At 52.3% G+C, this 15,076-nt stretch overlaps 1 protein-coding gene across 14 annotated transcripts in view; it reads right to left on the reverse strand.

Annotated features, from left to right (window-relative positions):
* Positions 1-15,076, reverse strand: part of RIMBP2 (RIMS binding protein 2) — a 329,378-nt gene that overhangs the window by 97,290 nt on the left and 217,012 nt on the right. The gene's annotated exons all lie outside the window — the stretch shown is intronic.

The following is a 15,076-nucleotide window of genomic DNA, read 5'->3' on the forward strand; positions in this document are numbered from 1 at the left end:
TCTATGTTCCATGGAGTGCCGTTCTATGTTCCGGAGTGCCGTTCTATGTTCCATGGAGTGCCGTTCTATGTTCCATGGAGTGCCGTTCTATGTTCCGGAGTGCCGTTCTATGTTCCATGGAGTGCCGTTCTATGTTCCGCGGAGTGCCGTTCTATGTTCCGGAGTGCCGTTCTATGTTCCATGGAGTGCCGTTCTATGTTCCGCGGAGTGCCGTTCTATGTTCCGGAGTGCCGTTCTATGTTCCGCGGAGTGCCGTTCTATGTTCCGGAGTGCCGTTCTATGTTCCAGTGGAGTGCCGTTCTATGTTCCATGGAGTGCCGTTCTATGTTCCGGAGTGCCGTTCTATGTTCCATGGAGTGCCGTTCTATGTTCCGGAGTGCCGTTCTATGTTCCATGGAGTGCCGTTCTATGTTCCATGGAGTGCCGTTCTATGTTCCAGAGTGCCGTTCTATGTTCCATGGAGTGCCGTTCTCTGTTCCATGGAGTGCCGTTCTATGTTCCGCGGAGTGCCGTTCTATGCTCCAGCGGAGTGCCGTTCTGTGTTCCGGAGTGCCGTTCTGTGTTCTGGAGTGCCGTTCTATGTTCCGCAGAGTGCCGTTCTATGTTCCGCAGAGTGCCGTTCTATGTTCCGGAGTGCTGTTCTATGTTCCATGGAGTGCCGTTCTATGTTCCATGGAGTGCCGTTCTATGTTCTGGGATGGAGTGCCGTTCTATGTTCCGCGGAGTGCCGTTCTATGTTCCAGAGTGCCGTTCTATATTCCGCGGAGTGCCGTTCTATGTTCCGCGGAGTGCCGTTCTATGTTCCGGAGTGCCGTTCTATGTTCCATGGAGTGCCGTTCTATGTTCCGGAGTGCCGTTCTATATTCCGCGGAGTGCCGTTCTATGTTCTGGAGTGCCATTCTATGTTCCAGTGGAGTGCCGTTCTATGTTCCGCGGAGTGCCGTTCTATGTTCCAGTGGAGTGCCGTTCTATGTTTCCAGGGAGTGCCGTTCTATGTTCTGGAGTGCCGTTCTATGTTCGCGGGAGTGCCGTTCTATGTTCCATGGAGTGCCGTTCTATGTTCCGGAGTGCTGTTCTATGTTCCATGGAGTGCCGTTCTATGTTCCGGGGAGTGCCGTTCTATGTTCCGGGGAGTGCCGTTCTATGTTCTGGAGTGCCATTCTATGTTCCAGTGGAGTGCCGTTCTATGTTCCAGGGAGTGCCGTTCTATGTTCCACGGAGGGCTGTTCTATGTTCCAGTGGAGGGCTGTTCTATGTTCCCAGGGAAGGCTGTTCTATGTTCCGCGGAGGGCTGTTCTATGTTCCCAGGGGAGGGCTGTTCTATGTTCTGCGGAGGGCTGTTCTATGTTCCAGCGGAGGGCTGTTCTATGTTCCAGGGGAGGGCTGTTCTATGTTCCGGGGAGGGCTGTTCTATGTTCCGCGGAGGGCTGTTCTATGTTCCAGTGGAGGGCTGTTCTATGTTCCAGGGGAGGGCTGTTCTATGTTCCGGGGAGGGCTGTTCTATGTTCCAGGGGAGGGCTGTTCTATGTTCCGCGGAGGGCTGTTCTATGTTCCGGGGAGGGCTGTTCTATGTTCCAGGGAGGGCTGTTCTATGTTCCGGGGAGGGCTGTTCTATGTTCCGGGGAGGGCTGTTCTATGTTCCGGGGAGGGCTGTTCTATGTTCCGGGGAGGGCTGTTCTATGTTCCAGTGAAGGGCTGTTCTATGTTCCGGGGAGGGCTGTTCTATGTTCCAGTGGAGGGCTGTTCTATGTTCCGGGAGGGCTGTTCTATGTTCCGCGGAGGGCTGTTCTATGTTCCGCGGAGGGCTGTTCTATGTTCCGGGGAGGGCTGTTCTATGTTCCGGGGAGGGCTGTTCTATGTTCCCGGGAGGGCTGTTCTATGTTCCGTGGAGGGCTGTTCTATGTTCCAGAGGAGGGCTGTTCTATGTTCTGGGGAGTGCTGTTCTATATGTTTTTATGTCACACTCAGTGGTTGCCCCAGGGAATTCAAAATACATATTTAAATTTAAATAATCTACTCAGAATTAAAACTTGCCCTTCCAAGTGGAATTCTTACATGTTCCATCTATATAACTGAAACCCCGTCAGAGTGTTCTACGTTTTCTTTGAAGCATCATTTACGTATATGAAAGAGCCTACGAGGAGAAAAACAGCCTGGTCTAGCCTGTTACATTTGCCCAGATATCCGCCCTTTCTGCTGCTCTCCTCTGTACAGTGTTTCCTGAGCACCAGCTGCGTCCAGGTGGCCCGACAGGCGTTGGAGACACGGTGGACACAAAGCTGAGAGGCCCCGGCTTGTGGGGGGCTGACATCCCAGTGGGAAAGACAAGCATCGCTCGGGTGAGGATATAAAAATACAAGCTTGTGACAGATGGGTAAACCGAGGCTCACGGAGATGACTCAGCCCCTTGTGAGTACATCCCACACTCTGGGACAGAACACTCATTCTGTATCACTGCGCTGGGGACAGGGACAGAACGACTCAGAAGGACAGACCCTGCACTGGCCCTCCTGGAGCCCACTCCAGACTCCAGCAAGCATCAGGCCTGGAAGTCGGCACCTCCCCGCCACCATGGTTCTCCCTGCACTGCTCTGCCGCTGCCTCCACACCACAGTAAGACGGTGGATGCAAACGTGCTTTGAAAGTGCAAAGTAGGGCTGGGCGCAGTGGCTGTAATCCCAGTACTTTAGGAGGCCGAGGCAGGCAGATCACCTGAGGTCAGGAGTTCGAGACCAGCCTGGCCAACATGGTGAAACCCCATCTCTACTCAAAATACAAAAATTAGCCAGGCTTGGTGGCGGGCACCTGTAATCCCAGCTACTCAGGAGGCTGAAGCAGGAGAATTGCTTGAACCCGGGAGGCAGAGGTTGCAGTGAACTGAGATTGCCCACTGCACTCCAGCCTGGGCAACAGAGTGAGACCCTGTCTCAAAAAAAAAAAAAAAAAAAAAAGAGAAAGAAAGAAAGAGAGAGAGAGAAAAAGAGAAAGAGAAAGAGAGAGAGAAAGAGAGAAAGTGCAAAGTAGGGGTCAGGGAACCCACGGAGGCCTCCGGGACCCACACTCCAGCCCTGTGTGCTGGTTACTTGGGACACACCCCTTCCCTGCTGCCCAGCGCACTTGACCGTGTGTGGGAAAGGGATGCGTTCATGACCACTGCGTCACAAAGTACCACGACTGGCACTCCTGCTTACGACGTTCCCCAGCCACGTGGAATGGTGAGTCCATTAAACCTCTTTCCTGTATAAATCACCCAATCTCGGGTATGTCTTTATTAGCAGCATGAAAACGGACTAATCCACCATCTCACTGTCCTCACTCCAGTCTCAGCAGCCCTGCCAAGCAGCTCTGGGGTAGACGAGGCTGTGGGGCGTAAGGCTCCATCCACTTCCTGCAGGAGGGATGCTTCTGTCCACGGGAGACCAGCACACAGTGGCGCCTCGTGAAAGGCCATGGCCCCATCACCCTGAGCCCCCTTCTGTGCCGGGCCCCCAGCAGCTATGGACAGAGCCCCTCCCCAGAAAGTGACCACATGATGGTTTCCTGCCTGTGATGGCCTCCTTCAGGCACAGCTTTCTCTCAGCTGCAGGCCACGCAGAGGAACCAAGGAGGACCGCGCACCTCTCCGCACGTCGGGACTTCTGTCCTGTCCCTGAGGAGTGGGACCCTCGAGGTGTTCTGCCCAGGCCATCAGACCACAACCACCCCGACGTCACTGAGCGGCGTGAAGAGGGACCGGGATGTGCATCTGGCTCCCCCGACAGGCCCCACTTCTCACCCTGTGAGGCCACAAGGCCCGCGGCAGCAAAGGGCCATAAACTGGGGGTTTAAAATGACAGCGACCCATCGTCTCAAGCCCTGGAGGCCGGAAGTCCTCAGCCGAGGTGTGGACAGAGCCGCGCACCCTCCGAAGGCTCCAGGGCGGGCTCCTCCCTACCTCTCCAGGCTCCTGGGCACTCCGTGGCTCATGGTCATATCGCTCTGATCTCTGCTTCCATCGATGAGGGCCCGCCCTGATGTGTGACCTCACCTTTACCTGGTGACATCTCCAAACACCCTATTTCCAAACTAGGCCCCACACCCAGGTTCTGGGTGGACATGGGGAGAGGCCGATTCAACCCCCTCTCCGTCCAGAAGCTTCTCACCTGCCTTCTGCTCCCTGGGCTCCGTGACCACGGATCCTGCTCACAGCCTCTGGTGGTTTCGCCGGCCCCTGCCTCTAATTGCTTCTAGACTGAGCTCTCTGAAGTTAAACCTTGTGAGTGTGAAGTTAAACCGTTCTTCCCTGCCAGGACTCTAAAATAAAAGCAGCCGTCACTCTACCGCATCTGAAGAACAGAAGCGTCTCACGGGCCACGGAGAAGGGGCTGGAGACATGCTCTGGCCGTTGCTGTGAGTGAAGCCCCACAGGCTGCAGTCCCTTCACCCAGGAGCTGGGGAGAGGCTGAGGACCCAGAATGTCTTGAGTATCAGGCAATATGAACTCACGTGAAAAACACATGAGACTTGTTTTGTTTTGTTTTGCAGTGAGTAAAAAAGCCCAATGTGTTTTTCACTTGAATCTGAGAAGCTAGAGAATAAAAAGCATTTTGTTTATCACAATGCGCTCACTTCTGATAGGGACCCTGCTTCAGAGGAGTGCTGGGTGTTTTGATCAGACTCCTGTGCCAGGACCTAAACGGAGGATTGACTATGAGTTAAATGCAACAAGGAGAGTGGGGTGGAGAGATCCTTGTCCGACACCCGCCCAGGCTGAGGAGAGGCTGGAAATCACGAACTCGCCAGTGTTTACTCCCCTTGGCGAGAGTCTGTCTATTCCAGAAAGAAACTGCAGATTGACCTGTAGATGTGACTTTATAGAGTCCCCTGTGAGCCCCAGAGAAGCAACCTCTGCAGAGAGGCACCCTGACTCCAGGCCTCCGACTGCCCAGTCATTCTCCACGCAGGCAGCACCGACTCCAGGCCTCAGCTGCCCAGTCATTCTCCACGCAGGCAGCACTGACTCCAGGCCTCCAGTTGCTCAGTCATTCTCTGCGAAGGCAGCAAGTGTCTGCAGTGCTGGTCGGTCCAGCCAGGCAATCTCTCAACCCCTCACTCATTCATGCATGTACTTGCTCAGTTACTAATTCATCAACCAATCAGTATATATCGAGTATCTACTATATGCTAGACTTTGTGCTGGGCACTAGAACAAAGGCTCTCCTGAGGATGTTATATTTTGGTAGGGAAGACAAATACACAGGCAGACAGTTAAAGCAGACAAGATGAGTGCGCTGAAGAAATGGAACCCAGTGATGTACAGGTGACCAGCAAGGGGGGCCTCTGGTCCTTTAGACCAGATGGCCAGGAAAGCAACATGAAACAGACCCAATAAGCCAGGAATCAGAAATACAAAGTGCTGAGGGAAACAGCATTCCAAATTAAAACAAAACAAAACAAAACAACACTCAGTGCAAATTCCCTGGAGTGGAAATAAGTATGTTCCAGAAAGACAAAGACAGACAGGGCCTGTGGGTACAGGGTGGAAGGGGGCACAGGAAGAGTCTAGGCTGAAGGACTAGGTGGGGCCAGAGAATGCAGGTAGTAGGTTTAGGTTTTTATCTCTGTGCAATGCAAAGCAACTGGTAGGTGTTACACAGGAGAGAGGCATGACTGGATTTTAACGGGGTGGCTGTGGCTGCAGGGTGGAGCATGGCCTCCAGGGGACACACAGTATTAGGCAGAATGGCCCTGATGGTCGTGGTAAAGGTGACGGATATTGTTAGCAGGTGGCTTAGCAGTGACTAGCTTCACTGCACAGACTTAAGAACAGCCTGTGTCTATCACTCACTCATTCCGTCCCTAAACGTTGATGATATGGTTTCTCCCTCCCAGGATGGACACTAGGGATATATTGATAAGCAGGAAAAGATATGACATCTCAGGGCTTTGTGGGTGACTGGGCCGAGCCACATGGTTCTCACTTGGGGTCTCCAAGCAGTTGTGCTCAGATGGCAACTTAAGGTGGAGTCATCTGCAGGCTTGGCTGGCTCTTCACTTCCATTCTGCCCTCACCGGGGACAGCTGGAAGAGAGGAGGCAGGTCCACTCCAAGACTACGGAGCTTCTCGTCTCCTGGAAGGCAATGGGACAAACGCAATCTGGACAGCAGACGCAGCAAACGCCAAGGCCCGGAGGTGGGATGGGACGTGTCTGCTGGGAGAGCTGAAAGGAGCCCTGTGCCACAGTGAGGAGGAGAAGGGCGGTGGTGGATGAAGCTGGAGAGGCAGCCATGGCCAGATCACACAGGCCCTGACCCAAATGGTGTCAGCTTTCAGAATAGAAGTAAACCCCTCACTACTGCTTCTCTTCTGTATCTACAATCTCTCCAGGCACATACCTTTAAACACCAGCTCTAATCTGAGGACTCCTACATTCCCGTCTCCAGCCATGTCTCTCCCTAAACTCCGGAAGGGGACATCTTCCTGCCCATGTGACTTCTCCCTTTGGATGCCGCATGGGCATCCCACACCGGGTCCTACGCTGAGCTCTTGACTTCCTCCCACCTCCTCTGGTCCCCTCACCACACATCCCTGAGTCCTCTGCACATCATCAATGCCACTTTCTTCTTAATCTTGCTCAGACTACAAGGCCTTCAAATCATCCTTGGATTTTCTTGCTTAAGCCAAAGTCAATCTGTCAGCATCCTGTTACCTCCACCTTCAAACTGCATCAAGAACCTGACAGTTCTCATCGAATCCACCACTCTGGTCCAAGCCTCTACCATCACTCACCTGGATGATTTCCAAAGCTTTTCTGCAGCTGGTCTCCAAGGATGCCACTTCTCCACAATGGACCCCACACCCCACTACGCATGCCCCTATGGCATCCCCTCACCTTGAATCCAGACCTATACCTGTCTTCTCTCCAATAGGACCTGGCAGAAGGGACTTTCAAAGCTGAGTCATAAGTAGCCTTGTAACTTTTGCTTAGGGCTCATGAGGTCTTTGCTCTGGGGGGACTCAGCCACTGTGGAGGAATTCTGACCCCGAATCCACCAGGCTGTGAGGAAACCCAAGCTAGCCTGTGGAGAGGCCACATGAGGAGAGAAATATCTGGCCTGTCCCCTCTCTTCTAGCCAACTCAGGAGAGGACAACATGCAGGCAAAGAGCCAGCCAAGGCTGCAGATGACTGCAACTTCAGTTGCCATCTAAGCGTAACTACCCAAGAGGAGACCCCAGGTGAGAACCATGTAGCTGCCCAGTCAACCAATACGGCCATAACACATCAACACGAATCACTAATCTCAGCCACTTTTTTGGGGTTGCATTAGTCCATTCTCACACTGCTATAAAGACATCCCTAAAACTGAGTAATTTATGACAAAAAGAGGTTTAACTGACTCACAGTTCCTTGGGCTATACAGGAGGCATGGCTGGGGAAGCCTCAGGAAACTTACAGTTATGGCCGAAGGCAAAGGAAATGCAGGCACATCTTCATATGGCAACAGGAAAGAGCATGAAGCGGGAGGGGCTACACACTTCTAAACCAAGAAATCTTGTGAGAACTCAGTCACTATCACAAGAACAGCAAAGGGGAAGTCTGCCCACATGATCCAGTCATCTCCCACCAGGTCTCTTCCCCCACATTGAGAACTACAATTCAACATGAGGTTTGGGTGGGGACATAGAGCCAAACCATATCAGGGTGCTTTGTGATACAGCAATAGCTAACTGGTGTACCTCTGTGCGGGTCTTCCTGCACCTCCTCTTGTGTACTACATCTCTACAGAGTTGCAGATATAATTCCTTAAAAATTCAGGTTAGATCACATCATTCTACTGTTGAAAACCGTTTAATGGCTTCCCATCTCAGGAAGAAAAGAGCCAAAGTCCTTATCTTGGCCTTCAAAAGCTTTAAGTGATCTGCTCCAAGTCATCTCCCTCATCTGACCTCATCTTCTAACTGTTTCCCTGCGTTCATTCTACTCCTGCTCCTCGGACTTCCACACACTTCTCAGACACAGCGGGCACTCACCGCCTGCCCCAGGGCCTTTGCACTTCTGCACAGCTCCCTCCCTGGCTTCATCCAGGTCTCTGCTCAAAGGACTCACCACAGTGAGGTCTCCCCAACCACTAAATGTAAACCAGCTCTTCCGTGACTATCACCCTTCACCCCTTCTCACTTCCCCACCTGACCTGCACATGAATTCATCAACTCTCCACCAGAACCAAGGGCATGGATTTAGATCACTTTTTCCAGAAACAAGAAAGCATTTGACACAAAGTGGTTGCTCAATATTTTTGAATGAATATGTCTTCGGGTGTGGGTCCAACTAGATTTCTTTTTTTTAACTTTTATTTTAGGTTCAGGGGCACATGTGCAGGTTTGTTATATAGGTTTTAATCAGGGCAAGTACTGTAGGCTTTGAAATTCTTCAGGAAGCCAGTGCCTGAGGTGAACAAATCCATTTCCCTTTAAAATCTGCATATCTGGACATACTTTTCTGACTCTTCAAGTGAAAATTACTTGGCAGCCCCCACAATACAGTCAAAAAGGGCTCTGAAAAGAACTATGTGGGCCAGATGCAGTGGCTCATACCTGTAATCCCAGCACTTTGAGAGGCCAAGACGGGCACATCACGAGGTCAGGAGTTCGAGACCAGCCTGACCAACATGGTGAAATCACATCTCTACTAAAAATACAAAAATTAGCTGGGCGTGGTGGCGGGCACCTGTAATCCCAGCTACTCAGGAGGCTGAGGCAGGAGAATCGCTTGAACGTGGCAGGCGAAGGTTGCAGTGAGCCCAGATCACACCACTGCACTCCAGCCTGGGCGACAGAGCGAGACTCCTTCTCAGAGAAAAAAACAACAAAAAAAAATAAATGAATACACCATGTGTTTCTGTGCATCACCAATCACGGGCTGCAGGGAAGCAGGGCACGTTGTCTTTAGCTAAACTGGATGATCACTATTAAGACAGACGGCACATGAGCGATATTTGGAAACAAAAAAGCCCGCATATGAATGTGACCAGTGGGCTAATTATCAGTTCAGAGAGGCCCTGAATGCACATTGGCACAGCTCCACAGCTGTTAATTACCCCCATGAACACAGGACGAGCAGTCTTCATTCACAGGCCGCATGCCGCCCCCTGCCCCCCAGTCACTTTAGGACGTGGAAGACACACGACGCGTCAGGTGCGAGATGAGAATGGTGACCACGGGATCTGGGATGAAAAGCCGTGGTGATGACTGCCTGAGCATCATGCTTTAACCCAAGTGAGCCGCTTCTACTGTTCTACTGCACCTGTCGTCTACTAATGGAACAACGTGGGTTTCTTGAGGATCAGCGGGGAGGTCCGTAGAGTGGGAACCTGGAGTTCTCCCACCCCGAGGATCCAGGGGTCACTATGCTCGCCATCTCCCACACGTGGTGATGCCCCAACCCGGAGCCGCACATCCCTAGGTTTCCCTGTCATAGCAGACGACACCATTGCTGCCCCAAAAACTCACGTCCTGACTCCTTCCCGCCTCTCACACTCCACGTCCAGTCCATCAGCAAACCCTGTTGATTCAACCTTGAAGACGCGCCCTGAGCCTGCGCCCTAAGCCTGCGTGCTCCTCCCCACCCTGACTTGGTGGGAGCCCCCATTATCTCGCATCAGGACACGGCTCCCAGTGGGGTCCCTGCTTCCACTCCTGATTTTTTCTGTGTGGCCACTGGAGTGACTCTCTACAAACCAAAGCCAGATGCACGTCCTCTCTCAATTCCAATGGCATCTGACACAAACGGATTGCAAAACTATGCCACAATCGCTCCCTGCATCTGAGGTAGGAAGATAAGAGATGAGGCTTAGAATTGGGACCAAACAGGACTAGTTAAATCAGGTCCCAGGCAGAAGCACCTTCCCATGAGACGCACCCACAGTGCCATGTCAGTTGACCATTGCCATGGCAACACCCAGAAGTTACTACCCCTTTCCATGGCAATGACCCAGCCATCCAGAAGTTACCACCATTTTCCAATAATTTTCTGCATAACCTGCCCCTTAATTGGCATGTAATTAAAACCTGGTTTAAATCCAACTTCAGAGTCACCTCTGAGCCACTACTCTAGGTGCACGGTCTGTGAGGTAGCCTTGCTCTGCAAGGAGCAGGACCTCTGCTACTGCTATGCACAGACGCTTCAGTAAAAGCTGCTAACACCACCAGCTTGCCCTTGAATTCTCCCTTGGGTAAAGCCAAGAACCCTCCCAGCCTAAGCCCTGATTTGGGGCTCCCTGCCCTGCACCACATCTACATTCTTGCTGACATGACTTCTTGGCTCCTCTTAGCTGGAGACAGAGTTAACGTCCCTAACTCCTGAAACCAGGCAGACACTGAGATTTGCTTTGGCCAACAGAATTCAAGAAGTGCCTTTCTCCATTCAAGCCTGGGCCTCATGAGGTCTTCCGTGTCTCTGCCTCATTCATGGCCCAACTGTGCCCGGCCAGAAGCCCTATCTCACCTGATGGAGGAGGGGAGAGCAAGGAGCAAGGCGGTCATCCCAGCCCAACCAACCAAGATCCTCCAGTGGCCACACCCAGGTGCATGTGAGCCCCGGCTGGACTGGAAGAGCTGTTCAGTCCAGTTCAGTCAAGCTGAGAAGCTCCATGCAGCCAACCAGAGGTTTGGGAGCAATGATGGACTATGACCGCTTCAAGCCCCAGGCTTCAGGATGGTTTGTTATGCAGCCTTATTGGGACAGGGGATACTACATACACTTCTACAATTCTTGGAGTTCTACCTTGGCCTATAAGACTCTAACTTATTCCCAATCCAGGTTTCATTTTTTTCCTTCCCTGCCCCTCCCCATTCACTGACTGGCCCATCTTCTTCTCCTTGGACATGTCAGGCATCCATGCACCCCAGGCCCTCTGCACTCCCCTCTGCCTGGGATGCTCCTCCCTGAACACTGACAGGGCTGCTTCCTCCCTCTGCTCAACATATATGTCTCGGGAAGCCTCCTGGACCACTCTTTCAAAGTGCCACCATCGGCAGGAACTGATTTCCTGCTCTTCTACCCAGTTTATTCTTCTGCAAAGCACTGATCACTGCCTGACGTTATAGCACAGGCATTTGACTTTCCTTCATCGGGGAGGTGAATGTTGGGGTCTCTTTCGCTAATTACTAGACCCTTGGTGCCTGCAACAGTGCCTGGTACATAGCGCTCAATGGACCCTTGTGAATGAATGACTAGTCATACAGTGAGCAACTTGTGGCCCAAGGATGCCACGTGTGTCTCACTATACAGATCTCTGTTTAGATGCGCTGATGTATCCCTTTCCCTTGATAGGGATGCTGGCGACAGGGAAATTCCCCAAAAGACAGAGTGGACATGCGGGCAGAGTCTCATTAGACCACCCCACTTGGTTCACCCTCCAGTGCTTTCCCATCTTTTGGCATTTTAGATTCCACAGACCAGGAATGAATGGCTCAGGAATCCTACGATTTTTTCTTGTTCAAGTCCCATCAAGAAGAACTCAGCCGGGTGCAGTGGCTCACGCCTGTAATCCTAGCACTTTGGGAGGCCGAGGCAGGCTGACCACTTGAGGTCAGGAGTTCAAAACCAGCCTGGCCAACATGGCAAAACCCCATCTCTACTAAAAATATACATACACACACAAAATAGCCGGGTGTGGTGGTGGGTGCCTGTAATCCCAGCTACTAGGGAGGCTGAGGCAGGAGAATCTCTTGAACCTGGGAGGTGGAGGTTGCAGTGAGTTGAGATCGCGCCATTGCACTCCATGCACTCCAGCCAGAACGACAGAGCAAGACTACATCTCAAAAAACAAAACAAAACAAAACAAAACAAAACTCTTCGTGGATTCTTCTTGTGTGTGGGGCAATCTAGCCTTAGCGTTCCTCCCCAACTCTCCTTGCTAATGTTGCAAGACAGGCTTGAAAACTCCATATGCCATTAGGCTCTTCTTCTCCAAAGAACTTCCAAAGAAAGACACTTGGGAAAATCGCTCCTCCATTGCTATGAAGATGTTCCTGACAACAGTTTCTTCTGTATTTTTCTGCGTCCTCTAACATAACATTCTGAGTAAGAAAACCATGTCCAGCACGCCGTGCTTTGTTTTGCTGAGGAAGCAGTGAGCTCCCTTCCCCAAAGAAGTGAGAATTACGCAATTGTTCATATTTTCTTTTCTGTCCAGCCTCCCTGGAAACTCGGAGCCAAATGAGAATCTTGGAGTAACTATGTTCACCCTCCAAGGCGGCATATTTCAGTTCTTTCTTCTCTTTATGCACACATTCTACTTCCTTCCATATCACTTCATTATATTTAATGATTGTGGTAATTAGGACATATTCTTGGAAAGAAGCACAATAAAAACACATTCACAGATAATGAAGTCATCAATTATCATTTTTTTAAGTACGAAAATCAGGAGGGACTCAAGTCAGGTTAAATATTCACTGCGTGATCCACGCTAGGGGCGCGTCTAGTCAGTTTCAGTATTATTCTTACATGATTGTTTCAGGAACATTCAGCCCCAATTTCAGCCTTATCTATTTCACTGAAAGCTTTTATATTTGGAAGGAAAACCACATCCCGTTCACAATTCAGTCAAACCCAGTGGTGGCTGTGATTTGGTGGCCCTTCAATCTGCTGTAGGAGACTGAATCTGTGCGTGGTAGAGGGTTTTACATCCCTGGCCTCCCCTTCCCCAGTCATATCAATCAAAAGTGTCCTCAGACATTGCCAAATGTCCCCTGGAGGGCAAGTTGGCCCCGCTGAGAACCATCTTTCATGGCCTTTTAATCCAGGGCTCTTCCCCAGGCTGGCATTTCAGGGTCTTTGCTCCGTGCAGGCAAAGGAGAGGGGCTGTGAGCCGGCCCTCAGGCACGCTTAGCTGGGAACCCTGCATCACCTGACATTCTCCCAAGATGGGTCTCTGATCCGGTAGAATCCTCTTTGGCTTTCGGCAAATCAGGTTGACTGAAACTGTGCTGAGGTTCCAATTCCATTCACATTACTGACAACAAAAGAAAACAACACCAACCACTCAAAGGGCATGAGGTCAGAAAGGAGGGAAGATGCTGCCTCGCTGGCTCTGAAGGCGGAGCGCGAGGCCCTCAGCAGCCCTTGCAGCTGGAAAGGCGAGGAATGAATTCTCCCCAAAGCTCAGAAAGGCACTCAGTCCTGCCAACACCAGATCATAGCCCTGTGAGGCTCATCTCAGGCTTCTGACCTCCAGAACTGTAACAGAATACGTGTACGTCGCTTTAAGCCACCAAGACACTATGGGGTCACTTGCTACAGCAGCAATAAGAAACAGATACACAGTTTCTGAGTCTCAGTACCACTGACATGTGGGACCAGGTGATAATCTGCTGTAGGAGACTGATCTGTGCGTGGTAGAGGGTTTTACATCCCTGGCCTCCCCTTCCCCAGTCATATCAATCAAAAGTGTCCTCCGACATTGCCGAATGTCCCCTGGAGGGCAAGCTGGCCCCACTGAGAACCATCTTTCATGACTTTTTAATCCAGCAGACTCTCCGCTAAGCTCCTTCCTCCCAGGGATTCATGGCACACCCTCCATTAAATTCACTAAGCCCTGAATGTGTGTCCCAGGCGCTAAAGGCAGAGGGTTGGATAAGTCACGGTGTGTGCCCTCAGAAAACTCACAGTCAAGTCATCGAGGCAGCTGCTTAAAGAATTATGTGGTAGCACCTCCTCTCTTGAGGGTTACGTTCTGAAGACTTAGAGCACACAGGGAGAAGCAGGACAGTCACCTTGCTGAGAACTGCAGGACCAGCTTGGTCCACATTCAGGGCTAGTAGTCAGAGAACAGGCCATCTTTCTTTGCTAATTGAGATGGAATCATTCTTTTCTCATTGAGATGGAATGCACATGCCATAAAGGTCATCATTTTGGTGTGCAATGCCATGGTTTTGGCACATTCACAAAGTTCAGCAGCCATTATTACCATCTAACTCAAGAACATTTTCACCATTCCAAAAAGAACCTCATACCCCTTGGCGGTCACTCCTCATCCCCATCCCCCTACTCCCTCCACTCCCCCCACCACCATCCCTGGAGGGGTCACTCCTCATCCCCATCCCCCTACTCCCTCCACTCCCCCCACCACCATCTCTGGAGGGATCACTCCTCATCCCCACTCTCTCCACTCCCCCACCACCATCCCTGGGGGGGTCATTCCTCATCCCCATCCCCCTACTCCCTCCACTCCCCCAGCCACCATCCCTGGAGGGGTCACTCCTCATCCCCACCCCCTCCACTCCCCCAGCCACCATCCCTGGAGGGGTCACTCCTCATCCCCACCCCCTCCACTCCCCCCGCCACCATCCCAGGAGGGGTCACTCCTCATCCCCATCCCCCTACTCCCTCCACTCCCCCCACCACCATCTCTGGAGGGGTCACTCCTCATCCCCACCTCCTCTACTCCCCCAGCCACCATCCCTGGAGGGGTCACTCCTCATCCCCACCCCCTCCACTCCCCCAGCCACCATCCCTGGAGGGGTCACTCCTCATCCCCACCCCCTCCACTCCCCCCGCCACCATCCCTGGAGGGGTCACTCCTCATCCCCATCCCCCTACTCCCTCCACTCCCCCCACCACCATCTCTGGAGGGGTCACTCCTCATCCCCACTCTCTCCACTCCCCCAGCCACCATCCCTGGAGGGGTCACTCCTCATCCCCATCCCCCCACCCTGTCCACTCCCCCCACCACCATCCCTGGAGGGGTCACTCCTCATCCCCATCCCCCCACCCTGTCCACTCCCCCACCACCATCCCTGGAGGGGTCACTCCTCATCCCCATCCCCCTACTCCCTCCACTCCCCCCACCACCATCTCTGGAGGGGTCACTCCTCATCCCCATCCCCCTACTCCCTCCATTCCCCCACCACCATCCCTGGAGGGGTCACTCCTCATCCCCATCCCCCCGCCCTGTCCACTCCCCCCCCACCACCATCCCTGGAGGGGTCACTCCTCATCCCCATCCCCCCACCCTGTCCACTCCCCCACCACCACCCCTGGCAATTACTCAGATGCTCCCCTCAGAGTTCCAAAAGCTTCCCCAAAGAGG

The sequence above is a fragment of the Macaca thibetana genome, chromosome 11, assembly GCF_024542745.1.
Source record: "Macaca thibetana thibetana isolate TM-01 chromosome 11, ASM2454274v1, whole genome shotgun sequence".
Classification (NCBI taxonomy): domain Eukaryota; kingdom Metazoa; phylum Chordata; class Mammalia; order Primates; family Cercopithecidae; genus Macaca; species Macaca thibetana.